General features: G+C 50.6%; 1 protein-coding gene across 4 annotated transcripts in view; it reads left to right on the forward strand.

Annotated features, from left to right (window-relative positions):
* SIRT1 (sirtuin 1) overlaps positions 1-18,956 on the forward strand; it is a 2,084,986-nt gene that overhangs the window by 131,916 nt on the left and 1,934,114 nt on the right. The window contains exon 2 of one of the 4 annotated variants that reach the window (XM_069610639.1): positions 11,840-11,931. The exons of the other annotated variants lie outside the window; for them this stretch is intronic. The gene's annotated coding sequence lies outside the window, so the exon portion shown is untranslated. The remainder of the gene's footprint in view (positions 1-11,839; positions 11,932-18,956) is intronic. 4 annotated transcript variants of the gene reach the window in all.

Genomic DNA, 18,956 nt, shown 5'->3' on the forward strand with positions numbered 1-18,956 from the left:
GAGGTTGTTGCGTCTTGAGCGAGACTCAAGATCCTCATTTTTCTTCTCCACCTCTGTTACGCGTGCGGATAATGTGGAAACCTCTGCGCGAAGGGAGCCCAGGCCGTCCTCAGCGGTGCGCACACGTGACTCAATCTCGGTTACACGACCATCAGTCCTCTCCATGTGTGCCTTAATGGAGGATATCGTACCGTTCATGTCGTCTAGTTTACTATGGATCGCGGTGAACCCCTCACGAATGTATTCCATCATTTTCTGAGATTCGGATGGTTCCAGTTCTTGTGCAGTGGATGGTTCCTGTGCAGGTGTCTCCACGCCAGATCCTCCCGGAGGCTCCGCAAACATGTTGATAGAGGATTGCTTCTTTCCCATCCTTGTTGACATGTTGTCAGTAAAAGGTGAAGACAAGTCTGGTGGATCGGAGGACAGGGGGACGAGAGGGACGCCAGGAGAGAGCGCCAGGTATGTGTGTGGCCACAGCCGGCTGGCAATACGAGATGCGGTGTTTCAAATGCAGATAGGGGAGACCAATCTATGTTGGGTCGCCAGGGCAGCCGATGTATGTGGCGGCCAGTGAACCACGAGAGCTCCCCCGAGAACCTGAGGAGACAAGGGCCGAGGAGACAGCAACCAGTATGAGAGACAAGAGGAGCCTCTAGTAGCTATTGCGATGAGATGGGACAGCCAGGTGGTTAGCACTCTAGTGAGCAATAAGGCGGAAATGGTCCAGCTCGGTGGTGCCTCCGTACAATGGACTCAAGGGTCAAGGCATTCCACGGTGCAGTAACATGAGCATTATTAGGTAGGTGGAGAGAAGCCGCTGCCTCGCGCCGCTCCTATGGACCCAGGGAGCGGCGCGGCCGATGATGAGATGAAACAGCCAGGTGGTCAGGGCTCTAGTAGAGCAAACGGCGGGTATGGTACAATTCGGTGGTGCCACCATACAGCAGATCTGGGGGGTCAGGGCACTCCACGGCACAGTAAAGTGCGCAGTATAAGGTAAGTGGGGGGGAGCCGATGTCTCGCGCCGCCTCCACGGGCACAGGGAGCGGCACGGCTGTGGATGAGATTCGCCAGAGGATGGGCTCCGGAGGAACCTGTCCCCCCCCCCCCCACAGAGTATCAGGATGCAGTGAGGATGTGTTAATTGTCGCAGGGCCGAGGCGCCGCACCCAAAATCGTGTGATCGATTCCACCGAGCTACAGGCTCAAGGCCGTCAGTCAATGCGGAGCGTGGCGCGGAGATCAGGGGCCCCACTCACCGCTCGGAGCCACGGGCTGGGGGCTCGATTCAAAACAGCACGCCGCCTAGGATGGGGCAGCGGAGCGAGACGCTCTCGGATCCAGTCGGCCGCTCCTCCCGAAGGCAGCCAAGAGCGGTCGCGTAGGGCGGGAAGGACGCCCCTCCCCCCACTGAAGGCCGCAAGCCGCGGAACATGGCCGCGATCCCCCGGAGCCCTGCAGGGGATCGGAGGAAGCACCCGCTCCCGGCCCCCCCGCAGGGGTCAACAACTCCGCAGCAAAAGAAATTAGGATGGCGGGACGAGGCCAGCAGGGTCCCAGACACACCAGCTTCCCCCTCTGTCAGTTACGAGTTGAAGCGCCGAGGCAAACTGGAGGATTTCGGCTAAAAGAGCGCCTCTCGGCTCGGAGCTGATCAGCAGGCGGCCATCTTCGTCGAGCGCAACAGCGCCCCCCTGAACCTTGTTCTTAAGTTTCTTATGGGTGTTCCGTTTGAGCCTTTGCATTCTTGCCCTTTGAGATTGTTAACTCTGAAAACTGTTTTTGGTTGCGGTTACTTCCGCTCGCTGAGTGAGTGAGTTACGGGCACTTTCAGTTAAGCCACCCTTCACTGTGTTTCATAAGGACAGGGTTGTCCTTGGAGTTCGTCCTTACTTTCTTCCGAAGGTGGTTTCGGAATTTCATTTGAGCCAGAAGGTGCTTCTTCCGGCGTTCTTTCCTCCTCCACATCCTGGTAAGGAAGAGGAGAGGCTCCATAGGCTTGATCCTAGGAGAGCGTTGAGCTTTTATATTTCGCGCATGTCCCGGGTGAGAGTGGACGATCAACTTTTCATTGGTTACGCTGGAAAGCGTTTGGGTCAAGTTGTGACGAAACAGTCTGTCTCGTTGGATTATTTTAGCTATCTCCAAGTGTTACCGCTTGGTGGGTAAGGATCCTCCGGCTGGCTTGCGGGACCATTCTACCAGGGAGTGGCTGCATCTACTGCCCTGCAGATGGGTGTTCGCTATTCGTCACATTTGTGATGCAGCCACCTGGGCTTCAGTACATACTTTTGTACGTCACTACTCCCTCGATTCCATCCGAGGGCAGGATCTGGCCTTTGGCAAGGTAGTCCTTTATTCCGCAATTTGATTGGGCATGCTAAATTTGTGTTCTAAATTCTTTACCCACCTCCTTGCTTGGTACTGCTTTGGGAGTCTTACCTGGTAATTTTCTTTCGATGGGATGGTCTGACGACGTATTCCATATCGCTCCCTCCCTACCTTCCCCGCTGCAGAATTTCTTTTGCGATTGCAGCTTGCGTTCCGCAAGGCCTTGTGTGTCTGACTGGCAGAAAACTGGTGGCACACGTTCCGGGGGGAAAAAACTACAACTGAGGCTACGGGCGTCGTGCGTCCTACTTATCACATCGGGTGACGTCGGCCATCGGAGGAGGTCCTCGGGGAAGGTGCATCAACGTCATCGACGCAGGACGCAGAGGCCGAACATTTACCGAAGCAGCACAGCTGTGGACATTACCTGTCATAGATATGGAATACGTCGTCGGACCATCCCATCGAAAGAACGTTACCAGGTAAGAAAGTAACTTGTTCTTCTAAAGGCACTAACGCATGATTTCCCTCCAATTCCTTTGGAAATCCCAGTCTGGGATCTCAATTTGGTGTTAAAGTTCATGTGTGCTCCTTTCGAGCCTTTACACTCCTGTCCTTTTGAGGCTACTAACACTAAAAAACATCTTTATAGTAGCTATTACATCTGCCTGAATGGTGAGTGAGCTTCAGGCTTTAGCCTGCCAGCCTCCTTGCACTGTCTTTTATAAAGACAAAGTGGTGCTGAAAGTAAAACTCACTTTTCTACCCGAAATGGTCTGAGTCTCATCTCAAACAAAAGATAACTTTAGCATATTTTACTGTCCTCCTCACCCTGGGAAGGAAGAGGAGATGCTCTGCAGGCTTGACCCTAATTGCGCACTGAGATTTTATGCATCTACAATGGCAAAGTTAAGACAGGATGACCAATTATTCGTGGGCTATTTGGACCACAAATTGGGTATGGCTATCACCAAACGAACATTGTCCAGATGGATTATACTGGCAATATCAGAATGCTACAGACTAATGGGAAAGATCCTCCAGAAGGCCCTCGGGCTCATTCGACCGCAGGTATGGCAACTTCCTTTGCCTTACAGATGGGAGTGCCAATAAAGGAAATCTGTGAGGCTGCCAAATGGTAGTCTGTACATACCTTCACTAAACATTACAGTTTAGACTCTTCCTCAGGTCAAGAAACTGTATTTGGCTAAGCATTGTTACACTCGGTGCACACACCCATGAAACCTATTAAATTATCATATGAAATTCTGACACCCTCCTCCAATAAAATTGCAATTTGCTTTGAGAGTATATCAAAAGATAAGGAACGCGTGGGAGGAACATCCAGTCGAAAGAACGTTATCCGAGGTAAGTAACTTGTTCATCCTTGTGCCTATCAATTACAAGCACAGCAAGTACCTGTAATTAGCCATTGGCAGTTCTCATTATCTGTTTCGAGTACTATCATTCGAGCTGACCTCTGCCTGAGGGTCTTCACCAAACTGATGGCAGTGGTGGCAGCAAATCTAACGAGGGGAGTGGATTCACATCTACCCCCATCTAGATGACTGGCTGATCAGAGCTCGTTCTCCCCAACAGGCTCTAACATCTAGACAGAACCTTCTGCTCTCTCCACAAGCTGGGCTTCTCCTTCAATTTCACAACGTCCCACATGACACCTTCCCAGAATTAATTGGCGCGGTCCTGGACTCTTCCTCCTCTGGGAAAGCTTCACCACTCGAGGTAAGGGTCATTACATGTCATAGATGGTAAATAAATTTCAGAGTGCCCCAAGTCTTCTGGCCCTCGATTTTCTGAGGTTGCTCAGTCTCATGGCATCCTGCATTTTTCTCGTGCCATAGGCCAGTTTGAGGATGTGATCCCTTCAGTGTGCTCTCAGATCCCTGTGGTTGCAATTCTCCGGCAGAATGATCGATCTGGTACAGATCCCTAGCACAGTAGCGCAAGGTCTCCTGTGGTGGGCCTGCAAGGAGAATGTGTTGAAAGGGGAACCTTTTTGGCAACCATGGCTGGAGACTATTTTGATTACAGGTGCCTCCCTGCCAGTTTGGGGGGGAGGGAGGGGCGGCAGGGGACATAAAAATGGCCTATCAGCAGGCGCTGATCTGTCAGAGTCCTAACTGCACATCAACCTTTTGGAGCCGAGGGCTATCGGAATAGCGCTGATGTCCCTTCTGCCATCTGTACAGAGAAGAACGTCCTGATAATGACTGACTGTGGCTATGCATTACCACAGCAAGAGGTGTTGTAGGGTCACTACTACTGTGCAGAGAGGCAATGAAGCTCTGGTTTTGGGCTCTGCAAAAGGGAATCGGTCAGCAGTTCACCTGTCTGTAGAGGAAAACACAGCAGCGGATTCTCTGAGCAGGCAGAGCACAGCCTCCCACAAGTGGGAACTAGCTCAGGAAGTCCTTCAAAAGATCTTCGCCTTTTGGGGGGGGGGGACCCCCTTCAAGTGAATCTGTTCATGTTCAGTGTCAACAGGAAGTGTAACCTATTCTGCTCCAGGGCATTTCCTCGAGAGGAGCTTTCGGAGAATTGTTCGTAGTGGACTGGGAATTTCCACTTCTGTATGAGTTTCCACCAGTCCCAGTCATTCCTCATGTTCTCCAGAGGTTGAGAAAGATTGGGAAATCCATGATCCTAATTGCTGTCGATTGGGTCAGGAGGACGTGGTTCCTGGAACATATGGAAATGTCAATCTGCCCTCCTATTTGTCTACCCCAATGGGAGGATCTCCTCTTGCAAGAGGGAGGTTGCATTCTTCGTTCAGAAATCAGAACCCTCAACCTTCACGTCTGGTTTCGCAGAGGTTGGGGGTGCAAAGATTAGGACCTTCTGGAAGATGTCAACGAGGTGTTGCTTTCAGCCAGGTCAGCAACAAAATCTCTGTACCGCTGCCGTTGAAACAGGTTTTGCAGCTGTTGAAGATAGAAAGGAATTTACCTGTTTTCTTGTGACACACCATCAGGGTCTTTTCTTCTACTTCTAACCCATCAGGAGCAACAGGTTTTTGCGGCCAAGGGCTATCTGGCTGGCTGTCCCTTTTTAAGTGCTTACTCAGCCCTCCAGATAAGGTGCGTATCAGGCCTTTCGAGGGGATTGGGTCCTCCGACGTATTCCATATCTATGACAGTAATCACCACAGCTGTGCTGCTTTGGAAAATTTTTCGGCTTCTGCGTCGATGACGTCGATACGCTGTCCTCGAGGACCTCCTCCGACGTCGCCAGATGTTAAAAGTAGGACGCACAACGCCCGTAGCCTCAGTTCTGTTTTTTCCGCTAACGTGTTCGCTTCGGAGATCTCAGCACGCCTCGACTCTTTGGAGTTTCTGTTCTTTCGGTTCTTCGAACCTGTTCGTTGTGACGTTTATCGGGATGTCTTCCTCTTCTTCCACCCCGCATCCAGGCTTCAAGAAGTGTGGGGACTGCTGGTCCATGATATTGGTGATGGACTCGCACGACGCCTGCCTCTGGTGCCTCGGGGAGGCCCACGACACGGATGATTGTGTCGACTGCCAGTCGCTTACGTCCAAGGCCTTGCGGGAGCGTAAGAAGAAGCTGTAGGAAGGTAAGGTGTCCAAACCCCAGAAGTCGAGGTCCACTGGCCTTCGATGGACGATTCGAGGGGCGACTCTGCATCGTCGTCGTAGGTCTCGGGGGTCTCGGTCCCGGACTGGGTCCCGCCACTCTTCTGCCTCTTCGAGGCACTCCCAGAAGCGCAGTCATCGGTCGCCTTCCCCGGCCTCGTCGGAGGACTCCACCCATCGGCGGGTTGCTTATCCCACCAAGCATGTGACTCCGGAGGAATGGGCTTCCTTTGGTAAGAAAATGTTGGCGATTCTTGAATCGCAGGGCACCGGTCCATCCGCGCCTCCGAGTGGGGTCGGGCGTGACCATACTAGAGACACCGCTTGTATGCCTTTTGGCTTGTGTGGGCGGCACGATTCGCCGCAAAGGTCCCGCTCGGACAAGGGGAATTGTTCCAGTCATGCCCTCGAGACCGTGTGCACCTATGAAGTCTTCGAAGAAGACGTCGACCCCTGTGGCGCCGAGGTCGTCAAGGGACTCTCTCGAGGCTCTGCCTCCGAGGAAGTTGTCGACGTCATCGGCGCCCAAGCTGTCGAAGGACACGCTCGGGGCTCCGCCCTCGAGGCCTGTGTCGAAGCCGCCGATGCTGTCGGCGCCACGCTCGACGCCGCTTCACTCGATGCCTTTCGAGGCTGTTTTGTCGGAGGTACCCCGTGGCACGGTGGAACCCCCTAGAAAGGCTCTGGTCAAGGTCAAACAGGTCTTTGTCCCCCATTCTGTGCCCACTTTCCACCATCTAGATTATATTTCTGAGGTGGATGAGGGTTCTGAAGATGGGATGGTTCCTGATACGGTACCAGACGAGATTATCTCTGGACATAGCCAGATGGAGGACCTGCGTCAGTCGCTGCACGACGCCAGTGGTCTGGACACCTCTCCGGAGGTGGATTTCTGTAGGCCTGAGCCTGGCTCCCATGCCGAGACCTCGTACCGGCGCCTTATGTCGAGGGTCACCGAGTACTTGGGGTGGTCTGCTCCATCAGGGGATTTTCTGCAGGATGACATGACGGATATCCTCGACCAAGGTCCACCAACTTACCCGGTACTGCCGTTCAATATGGCTCTGCAAAGGAGAGTGGTGGCTTGGACTGCTCCGGAGAGTCTCCCGGCAGTGGGCAAGTCTTTGCCGCAAAAATACCGCTCAGCCAGTAGCGACCCCTGCTACTTGACCACGCACCCCACTCCGGAGAGTTTGGTGGTGCAGGCGGCTACGACCCCAGCAAAGCAGGCGTCGTATCCTACCATCTCTCCTGATAGGAACGACAAATGTTTTGATGGTTGGGCAAAGAAAGTGTTTTCTTCAGGGGGTATGGCTCTTCAGGCAGCCAACTCCGTATGTGCCTTGTCACGTTTCACGCACACTCTGTGGAACTGTTTCCTTAGTGGCTGAACATATTCCAGAATGGGACGAACGGGATGGTTTTCTTGCTATGATACAGGATGGCAAGGATGCCATGTGTGAGGCCGTTCAGTTGGGTCTGGACATGGCAGATTGCGTCAGCCGGTCCATGGCGGCGAGCACCGTAATACGCAGGTTTGCGTGGTTGCGTAAGTCGGGGTTTGCTCCTGATGTACACCATCAAAGGGCATGTTGAGGAGCTGGGCTTGCACATCTTTTTGGCAGCAAGGCTGACGACAGCCTTGAGAGGTTACAGACCTCAAAAGCTGCAGCAAAGTCATTGAGCGCTGCAGTTCGACAACCTCCGCCTTTTCGTCCTAGGGGACAGCAATGGAGGGGAGGTTCCTTTCATTATTACTCATCCTTTAGTAAAGCGAGAGGAGCTGCTAGTCAAAGGGGCCACCGTAGGAGTGCCAGAGGTGGAAAACAAGGTACTTGAGGTGCCAAGGCCGCTCGGGCGTTGCGTCTTTGCCCTCAGGCAACGCCACAGCCGCTTCAGCTCAGTCATGAGGCCATGTCCCATGGTTAGCCGGTTGGGGGAAGGCTGGCGCAGCATCTTGTAGAATGGCGTGCCATTACTTCAGATGTGTGGGATCTGGAGATCATAGCCCACGGTTACTGTCTTCCCTTTCGGCAGATGCCTCACGACAATCCACCAGGGAATCTCTCTTTGGAGAGTCCGGATCCGCTCCTTGCGCGGGAAATTCAGGCCCTGCAGGAGAAAGGCGCCATAGAACTAGTGCCTGTAGCGGAGAGGAACAAGGGATGGTATTCCCCTTATTTTTGATTTCAAAGAAATACGGGGGATTGAGACCCATCATGGACTTGCACGGTTTGAACAAACTCCTCAGTAAGGACAAGTTCAAGATGGTTACTCTTTCTCAAGTCCTGCAGGCCCTTCAACTTCAGGACTGGTTGGTGTCTCGACCTCAAGGACGCTTAGTTTCATGTGCCGATCCATCCAAAGCACAAGAAGTACCTGAGGTTCGCGGTTGGCGAATCGCACTTTCAGTTTCGGGTCCTGCCGTTCGGATTGACCTCCGCCCCGAGGGTCTTCACCAAGCTCATGGTAGTGGTTGCAGCGCTTCTCAGGAAAGGGGGATTCACGTCTACCCCTACCTGGATGATTGGTTGATCAGGGCGCGCTCTCCCGAGCAAGTCCTGGATCATCTGTCCGTCACCTAACACTCCCTCCACAAGCTGGGCTTCTCCCTCAACTTAAAGAAGTCCCACTTGACGCCAACTCAGAGGCTCCAGTACATCGGAGCAGTGCTTGACACATCCACGGGGCAGTGTGTTCCTCCCCAGGTGAGGGTTCATCACATTCAGCAGATGGTGCAAAAGTTCCAATATGCCCAGAGTCTCCCTGCGTTCGATTTCTTGAGATTGCTAGGCATCATGGCATCCTGCATTCTTCTGGTGCCAAAGGCCAGGTTGTGGATGAGATCTTTGCAATGGGCACTCAAGCTCCAGTGGTCCCAGTCCTCTGGCAGGATGTCGGACCCCGTTCAGGTGCTGTCCTCGGTCGCCCAGGACCTTCTGTGGTGGGCCGTCGAAAGCAATCTGATGAAGGGGGCTCTGTTTTGGCTGCCCTGGCCGGAGGTGACGATCGTGGCGGACGCGTCCCTCACGGGATGGGGAGCTCATGCCAACGAGTTGACAGTCAGCGGTCTTTGGTCTCTGTCGGAGTCCAGACTCCATATCAATCTGTTGGAGCTGAGGGCCGTCAGGCTTGCACTGAAGACTTTTCTGCCGACTGTAAGAGGAAAGAATGTCCTGATTCTGACTGACAACACAGTGGCCATGCACTACCTCGACAAAAAGGGGGGGGGGCAGGGTCACTTCCTCTGTGCAGGGAGGCGATGCAGCTCTGGTTCTGGGAAATCCAGCATGAAATTTCGATCTCGGCAGTTCATCTGGCCGGAGACGAAAGAGACCGCGGACGCTCTGAGCAGGCAGAGCACGATCTCTCACGAGTGGGGGTTGGCTCAGGAGATTCTCCTGGATATGTTCGCCCTTTGGGGGACCCCTCAAGTGGATCTCTTCTCCTCCAGCGTCAACCGGAAGTGCGTAAGGTTCTGCTCGTGGGAATTTCCTCCAAGAGGAGCCTTAGGAGATGCGTTCGTAGTGGAGTGGTCATTCCCACTGCTGTACGCGTTTCCTCCGCCTGAGGAGTGTTCTTATTTTAAAATTCCTTTAATTTCTCCGTTTGTACAAGGGCTCACTAATGTGTTCCCTCTGTCACCTTTCCAGGTGCCCGGTTGGGATTTGAACCTTGTTCTCAAGTTTCTAATGGTTGCTCCGTCTGAGCCTTTACATTCTTGCCCTTTGAGACTGTTAACTCTTAAAACTGTATTTTTAGTTGCGGTCACTTCCGCTCGCAGAGTGAGTGAGTTGCAGGCACTTTCAGTTAAGCCACCCTTCACTGTGTTTCATAAGGACAGGGTTGTCCTTAGAGTTCGTCCTCCTTTTCTTCCGAAGGTGGTTTCGGATTTAGGCCAGAAGGTTATTCTTCCGGCATTTTATCCTCCTCCGCATCCTGGTAAGGACAAGGAGAGGCTCCATAGGTTGGATCCTAGGCGAGCTTTAAGTTTCTACATTTCACGCATGTTCCGGGTCAGAGTGGACGATCAACTCTTTATTGGTTACGCTGGAAGGCGTTTGGGACAAGCTGTTACTAAGCAGACTTTGTCTCGATGGATTATCTTAGCAATTTCTGAAAGTTACCCCTTGGCGGGTAAGGACCCTCCCGTAGGCTTGCGGGCCCATTCTACCAGGGGTACGATTGCCTCTACCGCCCTGCAGAGGGGTGTTCCTATTCGTAAGATCTGTGATGCTGCCACCTGGGCTTCGGTCCATACTTTTGTACGTCACTACTCCCTCGATTCTATCCGTGGGCAGGATCTAGCTTTTGGCAAGGCGGTCCTTTACTCTGCAAGTTGATTGGGCATTCTAAATTTCTATATTCTAAATTCTTTTTCCACCTCCTTCGTTGGTACTGCTTTGGGAGTCTGTCATAGATATGGAATACGTCGAAGGACCCAATCCTCTAGAAGAACATGTTACTCTTACCTGGTAACATTCTTTCGATGAGATGATCTGACGATGTATTACATCTCGATCCCTCCCTGCCGTCCCCGCTACAGAATTTCTTATGCGATTGCAGCTTACGTTTCTGCAAAGCTTCTGTGGTCAGACTGGTAGAAGATTGGTGCCACACGTTCTGGGGAAAAAACTACATCTGAGGCTACGGCGTCGTGCGTCCTACTTATAGCATCTGGTGCCATCAGAGGAGGTCCTCGAGGACGGCGTATCGATGTCATCGACGCAGGACGCAGACGCCGAAAGATTTTCCGAAGCAGCACAGCTGTGGCGATTACTGTCATAGATATGGAATACGTCGTCGGACCATCCCATCGAAAGAACGTTACCAGGTAAGAGAGTAACTTGTTGTTTTACGCACACAAATCTTGCCAATGCGTCCCTTTTTATTTCTTCCTTGCGTACAACTTACACAGGCTATTTATGGCAGCACCCCCATCAATCATGGAGCTCACTGGTGACAATGTAAAGAGGAGAGATAGTCATAAGCTACCCTAGACATGAGCGTGAAGTAGGGTCACCAAACAATTGCAGCGGGGCTAGGTGGCTGCTGGCTCCTAAGGAAATCACTGTGGGCTACAAGAATGTCAAACAGGTATTTATTTTAACTAAAAAAGACATTTAGACAATGTTAATGTATTGCTATTGTAAAACAATACAAGAAATAAGATAAAATGTCACACTGTCTACTAACTCACCCAAATATGCAGACCACAATGTGGTCGACTGCATATTCCACGTGCCACGGCACTTTTTGTAAATGTCTTTTTGTTAAAATAAATACCTGTTTTTTGACATTCTTGCATCCCACAGTGATTTCCATAGGAGCCAGCAGCCACCTGGCCCGCTGCAATTGTTTGGTGACCCTACGTCATGCTTATGTCTAGGGTAGCTTATGACTCTATCTCTCCTCTTTACATTGTACCTCCTAAGCCTCTAGAGTCAGGCCCCTTTACAAAAAAGAGGGTTTCGCACACATCTCTCACGCTCACTGGTAACAGCCTGGCCAGTAGAAGCTTGCACATCCACTCTTTACTTTAGTAATTCACACGTTTCCTTGAAAGAATCAACTACGTTGAGTCCTGGTCTGTTTATTTTTTCAACACTCTTCTCTGTTCTATCAAGATAATAATTTGAGTAATGTAGAAGGGAATTTGTGTTTTGTTCACTTTGCTTAACTGCTTGCATTTTGTAGGTTAGAGTGTTAGTAAAGCTTTTTTTTAATTATGAACATGCTTTTCACATTGCTTTAGGACACATAGTATTGCGTAAAATGAAAATTGTCTTGAACTAACTAGGGCTGCATTTTTGCTCAATTACTGGTTTAATTCGCTTTAATAAAGGCAGTGCAGTAGCATGGGCATTTCATACTTAGTTTTCTTTTCATCACAGAAGCACATCGACTGCAATCAATGGCTTGGGGTTCTTGATGTCTTGACGTTTTAGAAGAGCTTCCCAGCAAGTAGTTTGGCATTTGTGGGAAGGTAAAGCTTTTGATGTTGAATGTGAAGTTTTTTTTGTTTTTTTTTTGTCTAAAGATTGCATGTGTGCGTGAACATGCATGAAAGGGCACTGTACATAGTCTCAGAGAGCATGGAATAGCTGAGCATGTGGTCTGAGCTTTACTTTAACTCCCTTTCTGAACACCCACCCACCGCAATCTGGTTTCATGGATGCAGACAGAAGCAGTGCTGTATATATTTTCAGTGACACAGATTGTACTGGTACCTGAACAGCAATGCTATATTTTCAGGCAAAATAGTCTAATCGGGAGAGCTGCAATACGCATTTCATGTCACAATGCCAATTATTCACATCAGTGCAGATTGCATCATGGCCACATTTCTTAGCAGGACTGCTATGTTTTGGGACAGTACTTGAATTTCTTAACAGAACTGTGTTGGGAAGAGCTGACACTGTTCTTGCTCAGAAAATACCATCGATATCACTGCAGAAAAACCAAATCCATTACTGCGGGTATTTGATAAAGTAGGGGGTATGTGAGGGAGGATCTACGGGAGGTGTCCCCTGCATTAAAAATACAAAAAAAGTTTTAGATCCACCTTGCAAAAAATTTGATTTTTTAACTTGGATCCTTTCCCCCATCCTCCTGAGCTGGTGTGATACACACTGGTGGACAGTGTGAGCAGATGGCATTGCGGTCATTTACTTCAATCCCTCCTACTTGGTCTTGCGCTTTTCAAAACATCTGCTTCTCCCATGTAAGATTACTGAGTCCCACTGCCAACAATCTAGCACATTTCAAAGTCTTGTTATGAATCTTCTGACTCGTGTAGGATAGTCCAAACAGATTGAGGGCTTTTGACAAGCAAGTTACGGCAGTCAAGCCTCACATGGAACTGCCAGTGCCTTAACCCTATGTGCCTTTGAGTCAACTGCCTGTTAGGAAAGATAGCTCAGTGGGTCAATAACCCTGCTGCAGAGATTGTGTAACCTGCTCATATCTTGTTGCTAGGCGAGTTAATGCGTCTGCATCAGAGGTAACATTCAATTGTAGCAAAGCAGACTTGGCTTTCGACTTATCAAAAGGACTAATGTTCAGTGATTCAGAACACATGTATTATCAGGAATGCTATAACTGTACTGGCTCAGAACACATCTCATCAGGGCTCTTATACTTGTAATGGCAAAAGTGCCGGTAAAACATCTGCATTCAAACAAGTGCATCTGGTGAGACAAACCTCGAAGTATCATTCACAGCCTAATGGCCAAAAGAAAGTTTGCACACATCTGAAAGTGAGCACCCAATAGCTGCACTAGACTTGTACATGGAAAATGCATTTTCAGCTTTTTTAATATTTATTGGTGGTGTGTCAAAAGACAAAAAGGAGAGGAAGAGCAACTCTGAACCGAAGTAATACAGGAGAACGAAGTGAGGGAGGGGGTGGGGGGAGTGGGAAGGGAGACCAAAAGAACAGTGAACGCATTAGACCAGCCAAAACAGGAATTCGAGCAACAGGACGAGAGAGACCAATGAGCTCTGAGACAGCAACAAAGAAAGTGAGAAGGGAAACTGGTAAATAGGACACACACAATAGGAGTGAGAGATAGAAGTAGAGCAAAAGGGACGTATAGGGACAATAAAATAAGAAAACATCGACAGCAGACTGCGATAGCTGGAAATAGAAGATCCAGATTAGAGAAAGGCCGGCAAATAACATAAGAAGTGCAGTGCAAGGAAGACCATCAAAAGGAGTAGCAACCACAAGAGAAAATGAAAAAACATATAGCCAGAGTAATGACATGATTGGAAGAGGAGTTATATTAACCGATACAGCACACTGTAGGAGGAACAGCAATAATAGAAGGTAGAGATGGGAGAGGTAGAGTGACAGAGCAACAGACCTCAAAACATGGCATAGCACAAGGCATAAAATAAGTGGTATGGCTTCGCAATTTGTGATGCAATACCTCTGATTTGCACTTCATTTAATTAATCACGTCACTAACTGTGACATGATTTTCTAGAGTGAAGAATATCAAAACTTCATTACTGTTTAAGCCTACACTTTGTGCACAGGAGAGGCACCCAGGCTGAGCAGCTACATTATATCAATGTATGTGCTCAGCCCAGCTGACGCACGCATGTGCCGCCATATTGAAATGCACACGGACAGAGGAGCTGTTATCCAGAGGCGCGTGCCGGAATCAGCAGCTCGACTTGCATACTGCATTTGCTCCCTAGTGATCGTGCCGGTAAGTAGAGTAAACCCAAAGCACAGGTTGTCTAAATGTGTGGCTCTGGCGTTAACATGTGCCTTATTTAATAAGCTGCTAAGGCGAGGGAGCATTGGGTCATGGTGACGGCGATTGCTAGGTACGCAGGCTTTTATTGTCCATGCAGGCATTCGGCCTTGGGCTGAATTTCCAGGTTAGCAAGGGCACTTTTGCAGTGATATGTGGGCAGGTTTTAAAAGCTCACATAGAATACATTTGTTTTTTTACTTGTTACTGTATTTTTGTTTTTTGGACCCAGATGCTGACCTTGAGCTTCCTTGGGCCCTGACTTGAACGTTACTATGGAGAGTTGCACTCGGGTGCTATCTGTGTTGCTTTTACAACGCTGGGGAATCCTAATCGTAGCTGGAGGAGAATACAATGTTCATAACAGATGTTAAACCCAGATCAGTGGCACTGCTTTAGCCACAAGATATATCTTTGAGCTGATCCTAGTGTGCTATTAATTGTACCTTAAAATGATGTTGATTTCACCCTCTGCACAACTCAAATTTTCACTAGAGCTGGTGAAAAAAGTTGCTGACACCTTTCCACAATGCCTACGGCTTGCATTCTAAATATCTCTAACGCATCTTGAGTGAGGGATCAGTTAATGGAGTGAGAGCTACAATTGTCTGGGAAATGTCATGCAGTGTGAATGTGTGGGTGATTACTGCAGAGTACATCTGCATATAAACATTAGCTCCAGCCAGCTAACCCATCTGTGAATACTTGCAAAAGAACTGATCACAAATACCCCAAACGTTTTAGTAAGTTTGACATGGAGAATAATTGCTTTGATCTAGGACTCAAAATGTGTTTCATAATTAGCAACGTTTTAGGCTCAACTCGCGCTGCATTCTGGTAGGTGTAGTCTTTAATTCAGGATGGAGAACGTAAAGCTGGAATAATACTGTTATTTGCTTAGCATTTATATAAGGATTTTTTTATATATTTGTTAGGTTGGTTTATCGTAATTTGTAGCTTGGTGCTATGAAACTTTGTTTTTAGATCTTACATGACAAACATTCACAAATAATTGTACCTTGCTGTACAACAGCACCTGGTAAACAATGTGTTCAAGTGCCCAAATTGCCCAATGGGTACCAGCACCACTAAAACAAAGTGGGTGATTCTGGGCAAGTCATTTAACCTCAGTGTGCATTACCATCCAAAATAGCATGCGATTCAAAAAAATGAGTTTGATGCAACAAGTTGCAAATCATTGGGATTCAGGATTGCGGGACACTTTTTTTATTTTAGGGCCACTACATGTTGGGTGCCCAGGTTTTTCATGTCCCAGTCCGACCTTACGTGGACAGAGTGGGAACACTCAGAGCAACACTTTGCTGCTGTCAAGGTAATCGCTGCAGCAAACGAAAAATGATTGCTGTGTCCTGCGATTCAAATGACCTTTAAAAGAAGGCCTTAGCCCGCACTATTGACCCAGCATGCAGGCATGTGTGCTAGCAGGTGGCTGGAATATTTCTCTGCCCAATGCAGATAGTATTAAGTGCACACTGCCAGCCAGCTCTGTGAGGGCGAGGGGGGGGTCACTAGACCTCGCGTGACATTGCTAATGGGTGCTGCTGTTAGTGTCGGAGGAGTCAAGCTCTGCACAGAAAACCGGAGTCTGGCCTGTCGGACTCCCCCCTCCGAGCAGCACCATGCTTCATAGCCAGCCTCAAAAACAATCCAGTAAAAACCACTGTACCAGGGCTGCTTTCTAGACATGTATACTCCTACGTCCCGTCCCCTTTCCTCCATACTTGTGGGACCTCTCTCCGTCCTGTAGGACGGGACCGGAGCACTTTGTAAAAAGCATCCAAATTTTCTTCAAAAATGTGTCCCTCCTCTCATTCCTGCGCGGGGCCCGGCACGCGGCCGTAACCCCGCCCGCTTTGGCTCCGCCCGCACATCTCCCATCAGTCCTTTTCTCTGCTCGATCGGGGCCGGACGCACTTGCATCCTCGGAGGGTTTTCTTCACTTTTTTTCCTCTCTGGCTGTTGCTGGTGTTCGTTTACTAGTCTCTGTCTTTCAAATTAGACTTTCCAGATTGTTCGTGTCACCGTCGCTTCACGAGGGCGGATCCCCATCCTCTTTGTTTAGAGTGTTTGGGTCCGGAACACCGTTGGGACTCCTGCTTTTACTGTGACCCCCCTTTCGGTCCGGGCACTTCAACGTCGGTTGGAGCGGTGGGAGGAGGTGTTCCGACGAGCTCCTCCTTCGCATTTTCAGGCATTCATCGACAAGAAGAAAAAACGCCCGGTAAGTTGTTTACTTTTCAGAGCACCCCGGCCGGGGGATACCTTCCCGGGTTCCTCTCGGTCCGGGAGGAGCGTTGATCGCTCTGTTACTGGGGTTCGCCCTGAGGTGCCCGTTGGGCCTAATAATTCTACTGGAGTTTTCTCTGAGGGTCTCCGTAAGGGGCCTGTGAACACAGGAGTACGCTCCGAGGCCCCTCCTGTGGGGGCTGTTTGTAGACCCAATTCTACTGAGTCGTGGGGTACCGGAGCTGCTCTGAGGCCTCTGTCGGCTTCCCTCAAAAACAAAACCGGGGTGTGCCCCGAGGCCTTGGCTGGGCTTGTAGTTACCGAATGGAGGTTCGAGGCCCGCACAGAAAAGGCTGTTACCGGGCCTGGGTCCGAGGTCCCTCGTACAGAGGCTAAAGCTACCAACAGTTCTGAGAGGCCGGTCAAGGCTTTGTCGGTGAAAGCGCACCGTTCCCACTCTTGTGGTGACACCAGATCTGTTGAGGGGGCAAAGAAGCAAGATTCTTCCTTTACCGGCAGTGCCGAGGTCCTTCCTTTGACGGCTCAGTTGGCGGTTGGTATGTCACAAAAACATTCCAGGCCTCATAGTACCGGCTCGGCTGAGGTTCCTTATGTTAAGGCTAAGATTAAGACCCCTGATCCATCGACGGGGACCCCTGCCTCACTTCCTCACGTGCCGCAGCTCCCCTCAGATGAGGACAAAATGGCGCCCGTTCCCGCCACGACCACGGCGGATATTTTAGGTGCTACCCCTACAACTACGCCATCGGCTTCTGGTGTAGGGCTCGGTCTCTCGGGTGAACCTAAGGTCCCCTGTGCGCATCCTTACCGGCTGGTTTATGATTGGAACGCCCCAATGCCTCTTCCGCACAATGTTTTGTTGCCCGCGGGGGCGGCTCCTTTGATTTATGTGGATACGTCGGTGGAGGGGCCGGTGTGGCACCCTTCTCCGTTACGTCCCTGGATTTGTCCACCTCATGAGAGGCCTCTCGGGTCCCGAAACAATCTCCTGAGAACGCCTTTTTCGGTAAATTTCAAGCGCACCGACCCCATGAGGGAATATTTCAAAGGGCTTTTCAAGGAGATATATCCACCGGCGCCTCCGGCTCTACCTGTTCCTCTGGTGGTTCCGCCGGCGCCTCCCTTGCCTGTGGTGCCCCCCCCCCCTGCTCTCCTGCCTTTGCCTCCATTGTCCCCAGTGGACAAGGCAGTGCCTGACACGGCTCAGCAGGATCCTGACCTGTCAGATGACCGTCAAGGTGATCAGGACAACGAGGACCTTCCCCGCTCTATCAGAGCCTTTCATGACCGGGTACTGGACATGAGTTTCTTAGATGTTCCGGTGCCCGAGGCACCCGCCCCGGAGGAGCGCGTGCTTTCTGGGGCGTTCACCCTGTCTCCGTTGGAGCGTACCCGCCTGTTCCTGCAGAAGGACGTTCTGGCCGAGGTCCGAAGAGTTTGAGAAAAGCCACACGCAAGACTTTTTGTCAATAAAAAGATTGACGCGAGGTACAGGCTGCATTCTTCGGAAGAGGTGGCCCTGTCGTCTTGTCCGCCTCCCTCCTCCACAGTGGTGGCTGCGGCCACTTTGCAGTCCAGGCCTGCAGCATCCTCTTCCACACGGCTACTCAGGTTCTGGGAAAGGAGGACAAGCTCCTCGACTCCCTCGGGAGGAAAATCTTTGCCAACTCGGCCTTGCAGCTCAGGCAGGCCAACGCCGAATTGATATTGGCGGGAGCGAACATGCGGATGTGGAAAGGTCTGTCGGAGTTTGAGGAGCACATCCCGGTCGAGAAGCTGGAAGACTTCAAAGGAGGCCTTTCCGATGCCAGGGTCTTTGCCCAGGATCTCCTGGAGGCTGCGGCTCATCACGTAGACACCTCGGCTCGGGGCCTGATGCTTGGGGTTGATACCTCACGGCAGGCGTGGCTGCATGCCACAACATTTTCTGAAGTGCCAGACAAGGTGTTGGATCTTCCATTCGATTGTAAGGAGCTTTTTCATTCTTCTACTGATGTAGAGCTCACCAAAACCAAGCATAGCACTCAGACGGCTAAATCATTGTCTGTTCTGGTTAAAGCTCCTTTCAAATCCCAGAGACCGTTGTCGCAAAATCGACCTTCCTCTGGTTTTGGGGGCTTCCTCGACCGCAAATCTCGCAGAGTGGATACTCCTGCGGGGAATAACAGCCGTAGACAACAGCGTACGCAGTTTTTCTCCCGCTCCTCAGCCTCATCAGGTTCAGGTGGCACCGCCACCGATAAGCCTGCCAAATGAGGGTTTTCCGTGCTCGCACGAGACCCCGGTGGGAGGACGCATTGCGTCTCATTGGGAGGCGTGGCAGACCATCACAGAAGACAGATGGGTCTTGTCAGTCGCTCGAGCGGGCTTCCGCTTTCCTTTACCCCCTACCCCTCAACCCTCCTTTTCAGCTGTCTGGCTCACCCTCCCTCAAGGCTGAGGTTCAGAAACTTTTGGACCTCCGAGATGTGGAACC

Source organism: Ambystoma mexicanum, chromosome 8 (assembly GCF_040938575.1).
Source record: "Ambystoma mexicanum isolate Mex_15411 chromosome 8, UKY_AmexF1_1, whole genome shotgun sequence".
Taxonomy (NCBI): domain Eukaryota; kingdom Metazoa; phylum Chordata; class Amphibia; order Caudata; family Ambystomatidae; genus Ambystoma; species Ambystoma mexicanum.